The 14,149-nt window shown below is 40.8% G+C and overlaps 1 protein-coding gene across 2 annotated transcripts in view; it reads right to left on the minus strand.

Moving 5' to 3' along the window:
* SAMD5 (sterile alpha motif domain containing 5) overlaps nucleotides 1-14,149 on the minus strand; it is a 62,333-nt gene that overhangs the window by 14,259 nt on the left and 33,925 nt on the right. The gene's annotated exons all lie outside the window — the stretch shown is intronic.

A 14,149-nucleotide genomic window follows, 5' to 3' on the forward strand; every position in this document is an offset into this window, starting at 1 on the left:
TCTCCTCTGGACAAAATGACAAGACGGAAAAAATCACCTCAAAAAAAAAGAACAAGAGGCAGTACCGACTGCCAGGGACCTAATCAATACGGACATTAGTAAGATGTCAGAACTAGAGTTCAGAATGACAATTTTAAAGATACTAGCTGGGCTTGAAAGAAGCATGGAAGATATTAGAGAAACCCTTTCTGGAGAAATAAAAGAACTAAAATCTAACCAAGTCGAAAGCAAAAAGGCTATTAATGAGGTGCAATCAAAAATGGAGGCTCTACCTGCTAGGATAAATGAGGCAGAAGAGAGAATTAGTGACATAGAAGACCAAATGATGGTCTTCCATAAAGAAGCTGAGAAAAAGAGAGATAAACAACTACTGGATCACAAGGGCAGACTTCGAGAGATAAGTGATACCATAAGACGAAACAATATATTAGAAACAATATTAGAATAATTGGGATCCCAGAAGAAGAAGAAAGAGAGGGAGGGTCAGAAGGTATATTGAAGCAAATTATAGCAGAGAACTTCCCTAATTTGGGGAAGGAAACAGGCATCAAAATCCAGGAGGCACAGAGAACCCCCCTCAAAATCAATAAAAATAGGTCAACACCCTGACATCTAATAGTAAAACTTAATAGTCTCAGAGACAAAGAGAAAATCCTGAAAGCAGCTCGGGGGAAGAGATCTGTAACCTACAATGGTAGAAACATTAGATTGGCAACAGACCTATCCACAGAGACCTGGCAGGCCAGAAAGGACTGGCATGATATATTCAGAGCACTAATGAGAAAAATATGCAGCCAAGAATACTATATCCAGCTAGGCTGTCATTGAAAAGAGAAGGAGAGAGAAAAACCTTCCAGGACAAACAAAAACTAAAGGAATTTGCAAACACGAAACCAGCCCTACAAGAAATATTGAAAGGGGTCCTCTAAGCAAAGAGAGAGCCTAAAAGTAACAGAGACCAGAAAGGAACACAGACAGTATACAGTAACAGTCACCTTACAGGCAATACAATGGCACTAAACTCATATCTTTCAATAGTTACCCTGAATGTAAATGGGCTAAATGCCCCAATCAAAGGACACAGGTATCAGACTGTATAAAAAAACAAGACCCATCGATATGCTGTCTGCAAGAGACTCATTTTAGACCCAAATACACCTCCAGATTGAAAGTGAGGTAGTGGAAAACCATTTACCATGCTAATGGACACCAAAAGAAAGCTGGGGTGGCAATCCTTATATCAAACAAATTAGATTTTAAACCAAAGACTATAATAAGAGATGAGGAAGGACACTATCTCCTACTTAAAGGTTCTATCCAACAAGAAGATCTAACAATTGTAAATATCTATGCCCCTAACATGGGAGCAGCCAATTATATAAGGCAATTAATAACAAAAGCAAAGAAACACATTGACAACAATACAATAATAGTGGGGGACTTTAACACCCCCCTCACTGAAATGGACAGATCATCTAAGCAAAAGATCAACAAGGAGGGGCGCCTGGGTGGCTCAGTCGTTAAGCGTCTGCCTTCGGCTCAGGTCATGATCACAGGGTCCTGGGATCGAGCCCCACATCAGGCTCCCTGCTCAGCGGGAAGCCTGCTTCTCCCTCTCCCACTCCCCCTGCTTGTGTTCCCTCTCTGGCTGTCTTTCTCTCTGTCAAATAAATAAAATCTTTAAAAAAAAAAAAAAAAAAAAAAAAAAAAGATCAACAAGGAAATAAAGACTTTAAATGACACACTGGACCAAATGGACTTCATGGATATATTGAGAACATTCCATCCCAAAGCAACAGAATACACATTCTTCTCTAGTGCCCATGGAACATTCTCCAGAATAGATTACATCCTAGGTCACAAATCAGGTCTCAACGGGTACCAAAAGATTGGGATCATTCCCTGCATATTTTCAGACCACGATGCTTTGAAACTAGAACTCAATCACAAGAGGAAAGTTGGAAAGAACTCAAATACATGGAGGCTAAAGAGCATAATACTAAAGAATGAATGGGTCAACCAGAAAATTAAAGAAGAATTAAAAAAAAATTCATGGAAACAAATGAAAATGAAAACACAACTGTTCAAAATCTTTGGGATGCAGCAAAGGCAGTCCTAAGAGGAAAGTATATAGCAATACAAGCCTTTCTCAAGAAACAAGAAAGGTCTCAAATACACAACCTAAACCTACACCTAAAGGAGCTGGAGAAAGAACAGCAAATAAAGCCTAAACCCAGCAGGAGAAGAGAAATAGTAAAGATCAGAGCAGAAATCAATGAAATAGAAACCAAAAGAACAGTAGAACAGATCAACGAAACTAGGAGCTGGTTCTTTGAAAGAATTAATAAGACTGATAAACCCCTGGCCAGACTTATCAAAAAGAAAAGAGAAATGACCCAAATAAATAAAATCATGAATGAAAGAGGAAAGATCACAACCAACACCAAAGAAATACAAACAATTATGAGAACATACTATGAGCAACTATATGCCAGCAAATAAGATAATCTGGAAGAAATGGATGCATTCCTAGAGATGTATCAACTACCAAAACTGAACCAGGAAGAACTAGAAAACCTGAACAGACCCATAACCACTAAGGAAACTGAAGCAGTAATCAAAAATCTCCCAACAAACAAGAGCCCAGGGCCAGATGGCTTCCCAGGGGAATTCTACCAAACATAATACCTATTCTTCTGAAACTGTTCCACAAAATAGAAATGGAAGGAAAACTTCCAAACTCGTTTTATGAGGCCACCATTACCTTGATCCCAAAACCAGACAAAGACCCCATCAAAAAGAAGTACAGACCAATATCCTTGATGAACATGGATGCAAAAATTCTCACCAAAATACTAGCCAATAGGATCCAACAGTACATTAAAAGGATTATTCACCATGACCAAGTGGGATTTATCCCTGGGCTGCAAGTTTGGTTCAACATCCACAAATCAATCAATGCGATACAATACATTAATAAAAGAAAGAACAAGAACCATATGATCCTCTCAATAGATGCAGAAAAAGCATTTGACAAAGTACAGCATCCTTTCTTGATCAAAACTCTTCAGAGTATAGGGATAGAGGGTACATACCTCAATATCATAAAAGCCATCTATGAAAAACCCACAGCGAATATCATTCTCAATGGGGAACAACTGAGACCTTTCCCCCTAAGGTCAGGAACACGGCAGGGATGTCCACTATCACCCCTGCTATTCAACATAGTACTAGAAGTCCTAGCCACAGCAATCAGACAACAAAAAGAAATAAAAGGCATCTGAATCGGCAAAGAAGAAGTCAAACTCTCACTCTTTGCAGATGATATGATACTTTATGTGGAAAACCCCAAAGACTCCACCCCAAAACTGCTAGAACTCATACAGGAATTCAGTAAAGTGGCAGGATATAAAATTAATGCACAGAAATCAGTGGCATTCCTACACACCAACAACAAGACAGAAGAAAGACAAATTAAGGAGTCGATCCCATTTACAATTGCACCCAAAACCATAAGATACCTAGGAACAAATTAACTAAAGAGGCAAAGAATCTGTACTCAGAAAACTATAAAATACTCATGAAAGAAATTGAGGAAGACACAAAGAAATGGAAAAACGTTCCATGCTCAAGGATTGGAAGAACAAATATTGTGAAGATGTCAATGCTACCTAGAGCAATCTACACATTCAATGCAATCCTTATCAAAATACCATCCACTTTTTTCAAAGAACTGTAACAAATAATCCTAAAATTTGTATGGAACCAGAAAAGCCAGAGGAATGTTGAAAAAGAAAATCAAAGCTGGTGGCATCACAATTCCGGACTTCAAGCTCTATTACAAAGCTGTCATCAAAACAGTATGGTACTGGCACAAAAACAGACACATAGATCAATGGAACAGAATAGAGAGCCCAGAAATGGACCCTCAACTCTACGGTCAACTCATCTTTGACAAAGCAGGAAAGGATGTCCAGTGGAAAAAAGACAGTCTCTTCAACAAATGGTGTTGGGAAAATTGGACAGCCACATGAAGCAGAATGAAACTGGACCATTTTCTTACATCACACACAAAAATAGACTCAAAATGGAGGAAAGACCTAAATGTGAGACAGGAGTCCATCAAAATCCTAGAGGAGAACACAGGCAGCAACCTCTTCAACCTCAGCCGCAGCAACTTCTTCCTAGAAACATCACCAAAGGCAAGGGAAGAAAGGGCAAAAATGAACTATTGGGAATTCATCAAGATAAAAAACTTTTGCACAGCAAAGGAAACAGTCAAACAAAACCAAAAGACAACCGACAGAATGGGAGAAGATATTTGCAAATGACATATCAGATAAAGGGCTAGTATCCAAAATCTATAAAGAACTTAGCAAACTCAACACCCAAAGAACAAATAATCCAATCAAGAAATGGGCAGAAGACATGAACAGACATTTTTCCAGAGAAGACATCCAAATGGCCAATAGACACATGAAAAAGTGCTCAACATCACTCGGCATCAGGGAAATCCAAATCAAAACCCCAATGAGATACCACTTCACACCAGTCAGAATGGCTAAAAATAATAAGTCAGGAAATGACAGATGTTGGCGGGGATGCGGAGAAAGGGGAACCCTCCTACATTGTTGGTGGGAAAGCAAGCTGGTGCAGCCACTCTGGAAAACAGTATGGAGGTTCCTCAAAAAGTTGAAAATAGAGCTACCATACGACCCAGCAATTGCAGTACTGGGTATTTACTCCAAAGATACAAATGTAGGGATCCGAAGGGGTACGTGCACCCCAATGTTTACAGCAGCAATGTCCACAATAGCCAAACTATGGAAAGAGCCAAGATGTCCATCGACAGATGAATGGATAAAGAAGAGGTGGTATATATACACAATGGAATATTATGCAGCCATCAAAAGGAATGAAATCTTGCCATTTACAATGACGTGGATAGAACTGGAGGGTATTATGCTGAGTGAAATAAGTCAATCAGAGAAAGACATGTATCATATGATCTCACTGATATGAAGAATTCTTAATCTCAGGAAACAAACCTAGGGTTGCTGGAGTGGTGGGGGGTGGGAGGGATGGGGTGGCTGGGTGATAGACATTGGGGGGATGGTATGTGCTATGGTGAGCGCTGTGAATTTTTTAAGACTGATGAATCACAGACCTGTACCTCTGAAACAAATAATACATTATATGTTTAAAAAAAAAAAAAAAGATAGTAGGAAGGGGGAAATAAAGGGGGGGAAATCGGAGGGGGAGACGAACCATGAGAGACTATGGACTCTGAGAAACAAACTGAGGGTTCTAGAAGGGAGGGGTTGGGGGGATGGGTTAGCCTGGTGATAGGTATTAAAGAGTGCACGTATTGAATGGAGCTGGGTGTTATATACAAACAATGAATCATGGAACACTACATCAAAAAAAAGTAAAATAATTTAAAAAAAAAACTATTGAGGATTCCAAAGAGCTTTGTTTATGGGGTATAACTATTGATGTTTACTGTATTTGAGATAACTGAGAAATGTTGAAAATATTTAATTCATTTAAAAATAAAAATAGTAAATGCATTACATGTTAACCTATGTAAGATTTTTATGAAAAATACATTCCCCTCCCCCCAAATTAATAAGAAGCATGGCATTATTTTGCATTTTGGATACTTCTTTAATGGCTGGTTTGACAGACTACTGGATTCCCACGTCTTCCACATTTGATCTGTGGCAATGTTTTTTTAGGTGAAGTATCTACACAAAATCTAGCATCACACAGATGTGTCATCAGAAAAAGGAAGATTATTTTCATAGTTTTAGAAAGATAATTGTAGGTATTAATTTTGATGACATGCAAAACTTGACAACAGATAGTTGTCAAGCAACTTCTTGAAAGTCAGTTGCAGTGTGAAATCTGAAACCACATCAACGAACTTTTTGTACTCCGTCTCCTACATTAACATCCTTGGTCTATTTTCTATTAATGGATCTCTTCCCACATATGATTTTCCCACATCATGCATTGGTCATTTGGAAAATGGAGGGGTCCTGGGTTACGCAGATCTTCCAAACGTTAACACATTGCATTATTCGATATCAAAAAAGTAAATTTGTTAATGTCACTGCCCGTGTCATCAAAAAAAGCCTTCAAGTACTGGGAAACTGTCAACCTCACTATAACAGATACAGGTTTTCCAAAATGGAATTTTTACTTGAATATTCAAATTTTATCATTAACAACAAATATTCTTCAAGGAGCTGTCTGCTAAATACCCAAGTCTAAATAACCAGGGTTTGTTTCTTAGTTACTCTTTCAACTGAAAATGATGTTCTATGAATAAAGCAGCCAGTTTGTCTAGCAACTCCAACAACAGCAGATGTGGTTTGCAAAGAGACAAGGTTCATGCACACTTCCATTTGCAGAAGAAGCCTTTATAGGTATCCAGGGGAGAGAAAATAAATTTCCTCCTACCCTCTAGGTTCTTGGCTGAGAAACCCCCTGTAATAAAAGAGAGACTAATGAGAGAAAAACTAATTTAACTTAATTTTGTGTGTATGAAGGTCCCAAAGATATGAGACCCAAAGAAGTGACAAAAGCAGGCAGCTTTTATACCTTTTAGACAAAGAAACAATAAATGTGTAAAGAATTGACAAGGAAAGAAGTTTGGGCTTAGGGTAGAAACTTAGTAAAGAAGTAACAAGGTTTGTTTATAGAGCCTCTTGGCCTTGAACTCCCAATCTCTGGTGATAAGGATGGCTCTTTTCCTCCTGCCACAGAGAAGGGACCATTCACGTGGAGATTTATTTTCTGCTTTCAGAGAGACAAAGGACACTCAGAGCATCCTTCTTGCATCAGCTGTTTCTTATGGAACTTTAATTCAAAGTAATCAATATGTCAACACGGTACTACTATTTTGGGGCACTTTGCCATCAAACAGTTCTCCTTTTGTTACACGGAATATTTTTTTAAAAAATGTACTCAGAGAGTGTGATTTAATAAACTTGTTAATTTCTATGGCTTCATCAAAGACATTTTAAGGAAAAAGGGCTTTTTTGGGGTACGTATAGGCAAGGAACACAATAAACCCTAATAATACTGCTTGGTGCCCCTGCCTTGATTGGCACTAATGTGCCAGCATTTTTACTCACTCTTGCTTTTGTGCTACTGGTACAAGGTGAAAAGGACAAAGATGGTCACAGTGTTGCTTTGAAATAATTATTACCTCGCAGACACCTAAAAGGGTCTCAGAGACCCCTTGGGGTCTGTGGGCCACACTTTGAGAACCACTGTTCTATACCACTTACAGATGCAAGAGACAAGGTAGATATCACAAAATCAGCACCGGCAAATCTCTGACCAACTCAGCAATCTGGAATCGAATTCCGCCCTTTGAAATAAAAGCTCCTTCCTAATAATTGCTCCGTATTTATCCTCCTGGCTCCTCATTGGCCTCAGCCCCATGAAACTGGAAAGACCGGAGCCTTCCTGCCATGAAAGCAAGTTGACTTTCCTCTCCTGTCTGGTGAGAGAGATGGCAAAGATAGCTGGCCCGAGGGGGCGGGGGGGCGTCTCTAAGGGACTGTGCCTGCCAGCTTTCACCACAAGAGCTTTTGAAGTGACTTGGGCAATCGTAAATACAGCCAGCCTGCCGCATCAAAATAACTGCGGTCTCCTGGCATCCCATCCTGGCTTCCCGAACACTGAAGCGTGCCGTCCACTGGGCCCTGACCTCACCTGCCAAATTGGAATGGGCAGGGAAGCAAGGCAATTGTCACAATCCTCTTTAGCAATTCCTTGCAAAGCCTATTTGCATGTTTAGTGGCAGCCAGAAGGAAGGACTATCCAGGGCATCTGTGCGGTTTGCTATTGCTCTACCTCTCCTCTGGTTTTGGCAAAGGAAAAGAGGGATGCTTTCAAATATCTCACAAAGGCCACATGCTCTGATGCCATCATTCAGAGTCTCCATGACCATCAGCTGATTGCTTTAAAGGAACAGGACTTATAAGGTCATCGGAATAATCCTCAAGATGCTGGCCTTGTCCAAATGAACTCTGAAGACACACATAAACGGGTTACCTGACGCAGCAGAATATGTCAACAGGACTGAGTTCCATCATACACTGGAGGTCTTTTACCACAACATACTTGCTATGTGAAGTGATAGTTGCAGAAGGTTTGGGAACAAAGCCCAGATCAAAGGAGCTCACAGTTATAGTACAAGGTAGCCTAATGTCTGTGTCCAGCAAGCCCAGGTGGCTGTGTGTGTGTATGTATGTATGTATGTATGTGTGTGTGTGTGTGTGTGTGTGTGTGATGTTGAGGGTTAGGGATGGGGAATGGAGAACACATGAGGGTATCCTACCTCAAACCAAACCAGCCTGCCCTTCAGGTATTCCTCAGTAGCCATCTTTCCCTTTCTTCCAGGAAAGAAGTGACATCTTCCGTGGGAGCGGAGTGGGGGTGGGGGAGGGAAATAGTGCAGGACCAGAGTCAGAACCTGAAATGAAACCCCAGGTTTGCTACTTCCTGGATGGGTGGCCTTGGGCACAGAACCTAACCACTCTGTGCTTCAGTTTCCCATCTATAAAATGGGAACAACAGTACCTAAAGCTCAGAGTATTGTTATAAACATTAAACAAACAAATATTTTAAGATGATTTCAGAACAGTATCTGGCACAATGTAAGCCCATATAAGTGCCTGGGTGTTTTTTCTAACACCTACCTCATAAAAGGCATGGAATTCTATTTCTCCATTTAATCACTGAGTCATATAAACCCACCCCTAAGGAGGCACAGATACTTAGGCACGTCTCCAGGAAAAAAACAGAATGGATGTGTGGTGGCATTAAGTTAGTCATCCACAAATGTTATTAGAATAAATCATGAATAACGTGTATGCTTTAAGCACTGTCTAGCCATTAACTTTTAAATATTTCATTTAGCTTTGTGAAGCATGCCCTATAGACCATAACTACCATAGTAGTAGTTCTTAGCTTGTTCAAGCATAAAGACATCTTTAATTATTTTAAAAACATAATACCCCACACAAGGCATGTGAATAAAAAAAGAGTAATCTTACTGTTATATTTTTCTTAGTTTCCTACTACCTTTTGAGAAAAAATATTGCTTTAAAAGTGACCAAGAATTTAAGAACACCTTCAAATACATTTAAACAAAACATATTATTTATGTAGAGATCCACTGAGAATGTTTGGTACCCAAAGAGGTCCCAAGACTCTTGTATTAATTCCTCAAGGGTCTGCGTTCTTCGAATCAGGAGCCACTTAGAATCATTAGAAACTAAAATCGCATTCTTGAAAAGATTCAAATATATTAGAATGAAAATTGGCTAACCAAAGGTAAGTCAAACCCCAGAAACCCAACTTCAGTGTAACACTGGTGGTCGCCACATTCTTGCCTCGGTTACCACATGCCAGGCAAGACTATAGAGCAGTATTTCAAGAAGGGAAAAGGGCAACATTTTTTATGTCTTAAATCAGAATAGCTTGCTTTCCTCTCCACACAATCTTCCACAGTTGGGCCTTACAATTTTTCATTGTTTACTCCTTCAGGAATCCAACCCACTGCAGCAAAGACGTTCAACAGAGAAACAGATAATCCCATGTAGTTTCTGCAGGAACCGTGCCTGTTTCCAGAGATAATAGAAAGGACCTAAATTTCCTGGAACTAATACAGTTCCATGGAAACATCCCCAAGCAAAAACACAGAGGCTCAACGGATTGGATATTTTTCAGAAAACTCAAAACCAGGATAACAGGGGATTTTAGTACTCCCTCTCCCCCTTTGCTGATAGGAGTTTCCCCTACATGACCCGGAATGCAAGTCCAAGAGCTGAATTTTGTCCCCCAGATAAAACAGTATTTAAAATAGACATACACATCTGCTGAAATCATGTTTAGGAACAGCTTCTTTTCTTATGTGCTGCTCATTCTCTTTGAGACCAAATGGAAAATAACCTTTCACATTACTGCATTTTGCTATCACTTTAAAGGGGGAGTTGTTTTTTTATTTTAGGACATAATGTACAAAATCATGCTATTTAACACTACATTATATTCACAGATCATGAAAGTTAAATAAAGACACCTTGCTGATTTCTTAATATAGATTCAGCTAAGATTAGTTATGCATCTGCCACCTTAACATTCAGATTGGGGGGAAAAAAAGCCTTAGTTAAAAATCACACTTGCATTGTAAGTGCTTGGATTTTCATGGTTCATTTAAGAGCATCACAATCAAGAATTTAATTATGTCAAAAAAAAGAATGGTATCTTTTTTTTTTAAAGATTTTATTTATTTATTTGACAGAGAGAGAGATTGCGAGAGAGGGAACACAAGCAGGGGGAGTGGGAGAGGGAGAAGCAGGCCTCCCGCGGAGCAGGGAGCCCGATGTGGGGCTCCATCCCAGGACCCTGGGATCATGACCTGAGCCGAAGGCAGACGCTTAACGACTGAGCCACCCAGGCGCCCCAAGAATGGTATCTTCTTAACAGGCAAGATTATATTCCCCTCCATTTCTCCCTACCCCCCAACCAAAATGGATCATTTTCCTTAACCTCTATGGACTTGTTTTCTGACCTATTTGGTTAGATGATTTTAAGATAGCCTCTGGTTCTATCAGGCTGCAATTTTAAGATTTCTAAGGAATAGGCTGATAAGGAGGCCAAGAGGAAACAGCCAACATGCTATGGGAAACCTGGCCGGTTTGATTCCTAAACAAGGTGATATTTCTCCTGATGCCAGACAAATGTCCCACAGGGCACCGTCAGGGGACTGAACCCAGGCTGAAGGGCAATAAGGCCCCCCGAGAACAAGAGAGACACCCAAACCTTAACTCTGTTTTACCACTTAAACATTTGCCTCACGATATGCTATTCCACAAATCACCAAATCTCAAAAAAACACGGATTCCTCCCAACCAAGACCTGCATGTTACGGCACCTGGGTGGACTGAGAACTAATAACAAGAGGTTAATCTGGGGGGAGGGGAAGGTCTTATTTTTGGATCAGCAAATCTAACAATAACTTCCAGGCTGAGTAACAAAGTGTTTGTGCCTTGCAAGTTTCTATAAATGCACAGTATAACCCTTTACACTGCTGAATTACTTAAATAATTCAATCCGGTGGTGGACAGTGTTCTGATTGGTTCGATTAAATGAAGGTCTGACGGGTGAGGAGTCCTGTTCCCCCACCAAACAGAGCCTGACACAAAGGCTTGCAAGCTGGTAGTTTATTTGGGAATGTGATTCCCGGAGAGTAGAAGTAAGAGCCAGGGGAAAGGGAAATAAAGGAGGGAAAGCCAACAGGAGGATTCATCATGGAGCAGGCCACTTAGGTTCAATTCTGCAATGGAAATGCATCTCAGAACCATGCATGTTGAGAAGAAAGAGGGAAACGTTCATCCCTGAGAGTTTATTGGTCGTTTGTCAAGGTTTGCCTCATGGGTGTTCATTTCCCTGCAATTCCTGTCTTCACACGTGAGTCAGCTCCCACAGCAGTGCATGACAAAACCAGAGGAGTCCCTGGACATAAAGGAAGATGCTCAGGCTTCAGCCACTGAGCCGTCAGGCTGCACCAAAGTGCTGCTAGCAGAAGCCTGGGCAGAACTGCTTGCTTAGTAGTGCCTGGAATGCAAACTCAGGCCAAGATGATGGGAACTGGCACACACAAGTATCAGGCACGTGTATCAGTCAGGTGGGGCCAGTTACGCTACGATAAAATGACCCCACAATTTCCATGGCTTACAACAACGAAGTTTTATTTTTCAGCCATGCCACAAATCCAATGTGGGCCTGCTATGGTTCTGTACCATGTTCTTCGCTCCAGGCCCGAAAGATTACATTTGTGAACCGTGCACAGCTTTGTAAAGCTTCTGCCTAGAAGAGATCCACCTTCTACTCACCTTTCATTGACCCAAACAGGTCATATGCCTGTGCTCAGTTCAGAGGGCTGGAGTATGTAATACTCCTGGGAGGGGGGGGGGGCAATGCAGGAGGGATGATTTAGAGTAGAGTAATACAATCTCTCATACTCTGCTTTCATTTTCATGGGAGAAAAGCCAGAGGTAGGAGGAGGAAACCACTTCAGGGAACCCTATGCAAATTCTCTCACACACCATCTTTTCTTCGAGCATATGGCCAGCCAGTATTTAGAAATGCTAAGTCCCAATCAAAGAAAGCACATTTTTTACCAATGAGAGAGAGGGGGGAAAAAGAGGATGGGTGATTCCTCAGGGGGAAGCATTAGAAATCCTCTACTTCTTATGCCATAAATTTTTTTTTTTTTTTTCATTTCATAGAGGCTGAGATGGGTCAGCTCTCAGAAATCACAAACGAAGTGACTTCTGAGCAGGTTAATGACAGAGCTGAGACTAGGCCTCAGTTATCCATATTCCCTTTTCAGGGCAAAGTTGGTAGGAAACATTATGGCTATAACTTTATATTCAAGTTCCCTGAAAAGCATATATATTTCACAGAAAATATCTTTTTTTTTTCAAAGTTAACAACCTAGCCTAAACAATGAGACAATTTTAAATAGCTAGGTTAGCACTCCACTGACAAGACAAAGTCCAGCTTACTTTATGAAGAAGTATTACTGTGAGTTTGCATCTTAGAGCGCTTATCTACCAGCCTGTTGACCAGAGACATCAAGTTCTTGGCAGACACTCAGGAAACATCAGAATTGTGTCAGATGAAATGACCAAGAGGGAAAAGGTTAGACGGGCCTCACTGAAATAAAGGGAGTCCATATTTGGGAAAGAAAAATGTAACCCTCCAGGCCTTCCCCTAACTTGATCCACCTCACAGGCCAATGAGGAAAGGGGGGCAAACCACTGCATTCCTGTATTTATTCAGTCCACGCTGAGTGCCCACCATGTGCACGGCATAGTTCTAGCCACTGGGCTGGGAAATCAGAGGCATCCAACGTCTCTCCCTCCCCCCCTCACAGAATGTGCTCTTTAGGGAGGGGTAGGGAGAGCAGAGGTTAGACAATTAGACATGCAAATAACCAAGATGATTACAAATTGCGACATGTCTGTAAATAAAATAAAGCAGTGACACAGTAGTGAGGGCTGGGGTGCCAAGCTGTTAAATGATGTTCTCTCTGAGCAGGCAGTATGTAAGAAAATTATGAAATCATTTACGTAAAATCACAACATGGTTTTCAGAAGGAGTTAGCAGCATTATCCCATAAGGGCTATTGTTATTCTATTAAGATCCTTGAATGAATTTTACCTTCTGTGCTTTCTCTCCACTTCCCATTCCCCTCCAAAGCTCTCACTTAATTGGCCATTACTCTATTTTTTCTTGTTGTATTTATTAAATGCAATTTTATGATTATCGTTCTTAATTTAAAAATCAAGCAAGTGCGCTTTTTATATGCCCATTATCTAAATTAAGTTGCTTTTTAAGTATTTTCTGTATATCACAAAGCCTTTGAAAGAAAATTCATCCTCTCTCCTCTTAAACCCCAGCCACCCCCTTCCCCAGCCCACATCTAATTCTTGTTGTAGAAAGATTTCTTACCTTTCAAAACAGTAGTTGGGCAAAAATACAGGTTCTGCTAAACAAAAACGTCCTTTCTAACCTCCCCTGGGCAAAACACATAAGAGGACACAGAATTCTAAGAAGGACTCCGATGACCCATGCCTTTGTCCAGTGCCCTCCTTTCCAAGTATGGGTGGACCCTGTGCATACATGGGAGGTCACTCCCATGATTAGGTTACATTATAAGACAAAAGGCAGATGCTTCGGGTTGGCCTAATCTAATCCTAGTGTTTTCAAAGCACAGTGTTTTTCTGGCTGGAAGACAGGAAGTCAGAGAGATTGAGCCCAAGAAGGCCCCGAGCCACCACCACTGGCTTGAAGATGGAGAGGCTACCTGAGAAGAAAAGCACTTAGCCTCTCGATGCTGAGTGGTCCACGCTTAACGGCCAGCAAAAAAAAAAAAAAAAAATGGGGACTTTGGATCTACCGCTGCAAGGAACTGAATTCTCTCAACAACTTAACTAAGCTTAGAAACAGATTCTCCCCCAAATCTTCCAGAGAGGGGCCCAGGCTGGCTGCTACCTTGACGGCCTTATAAGATGCTGGGCAGAGAACCCAGTGCAGCTTGCAGAACTGTTGATCTACA

This window comes from Halichoerus grypus, chromosome 9, assembly GCF_964656455.1.
Source record: "Halichoerus grypus chromosome 9, mHalGry1.hap1.1, whole genome shotgun sequence".
Classification (NCBI taxonomy): Eukaryota; Metazoa; Chordata; class Mammalia; order Carnivora; family Phocidae; genus Halichoerus; species Halichoerus grypus.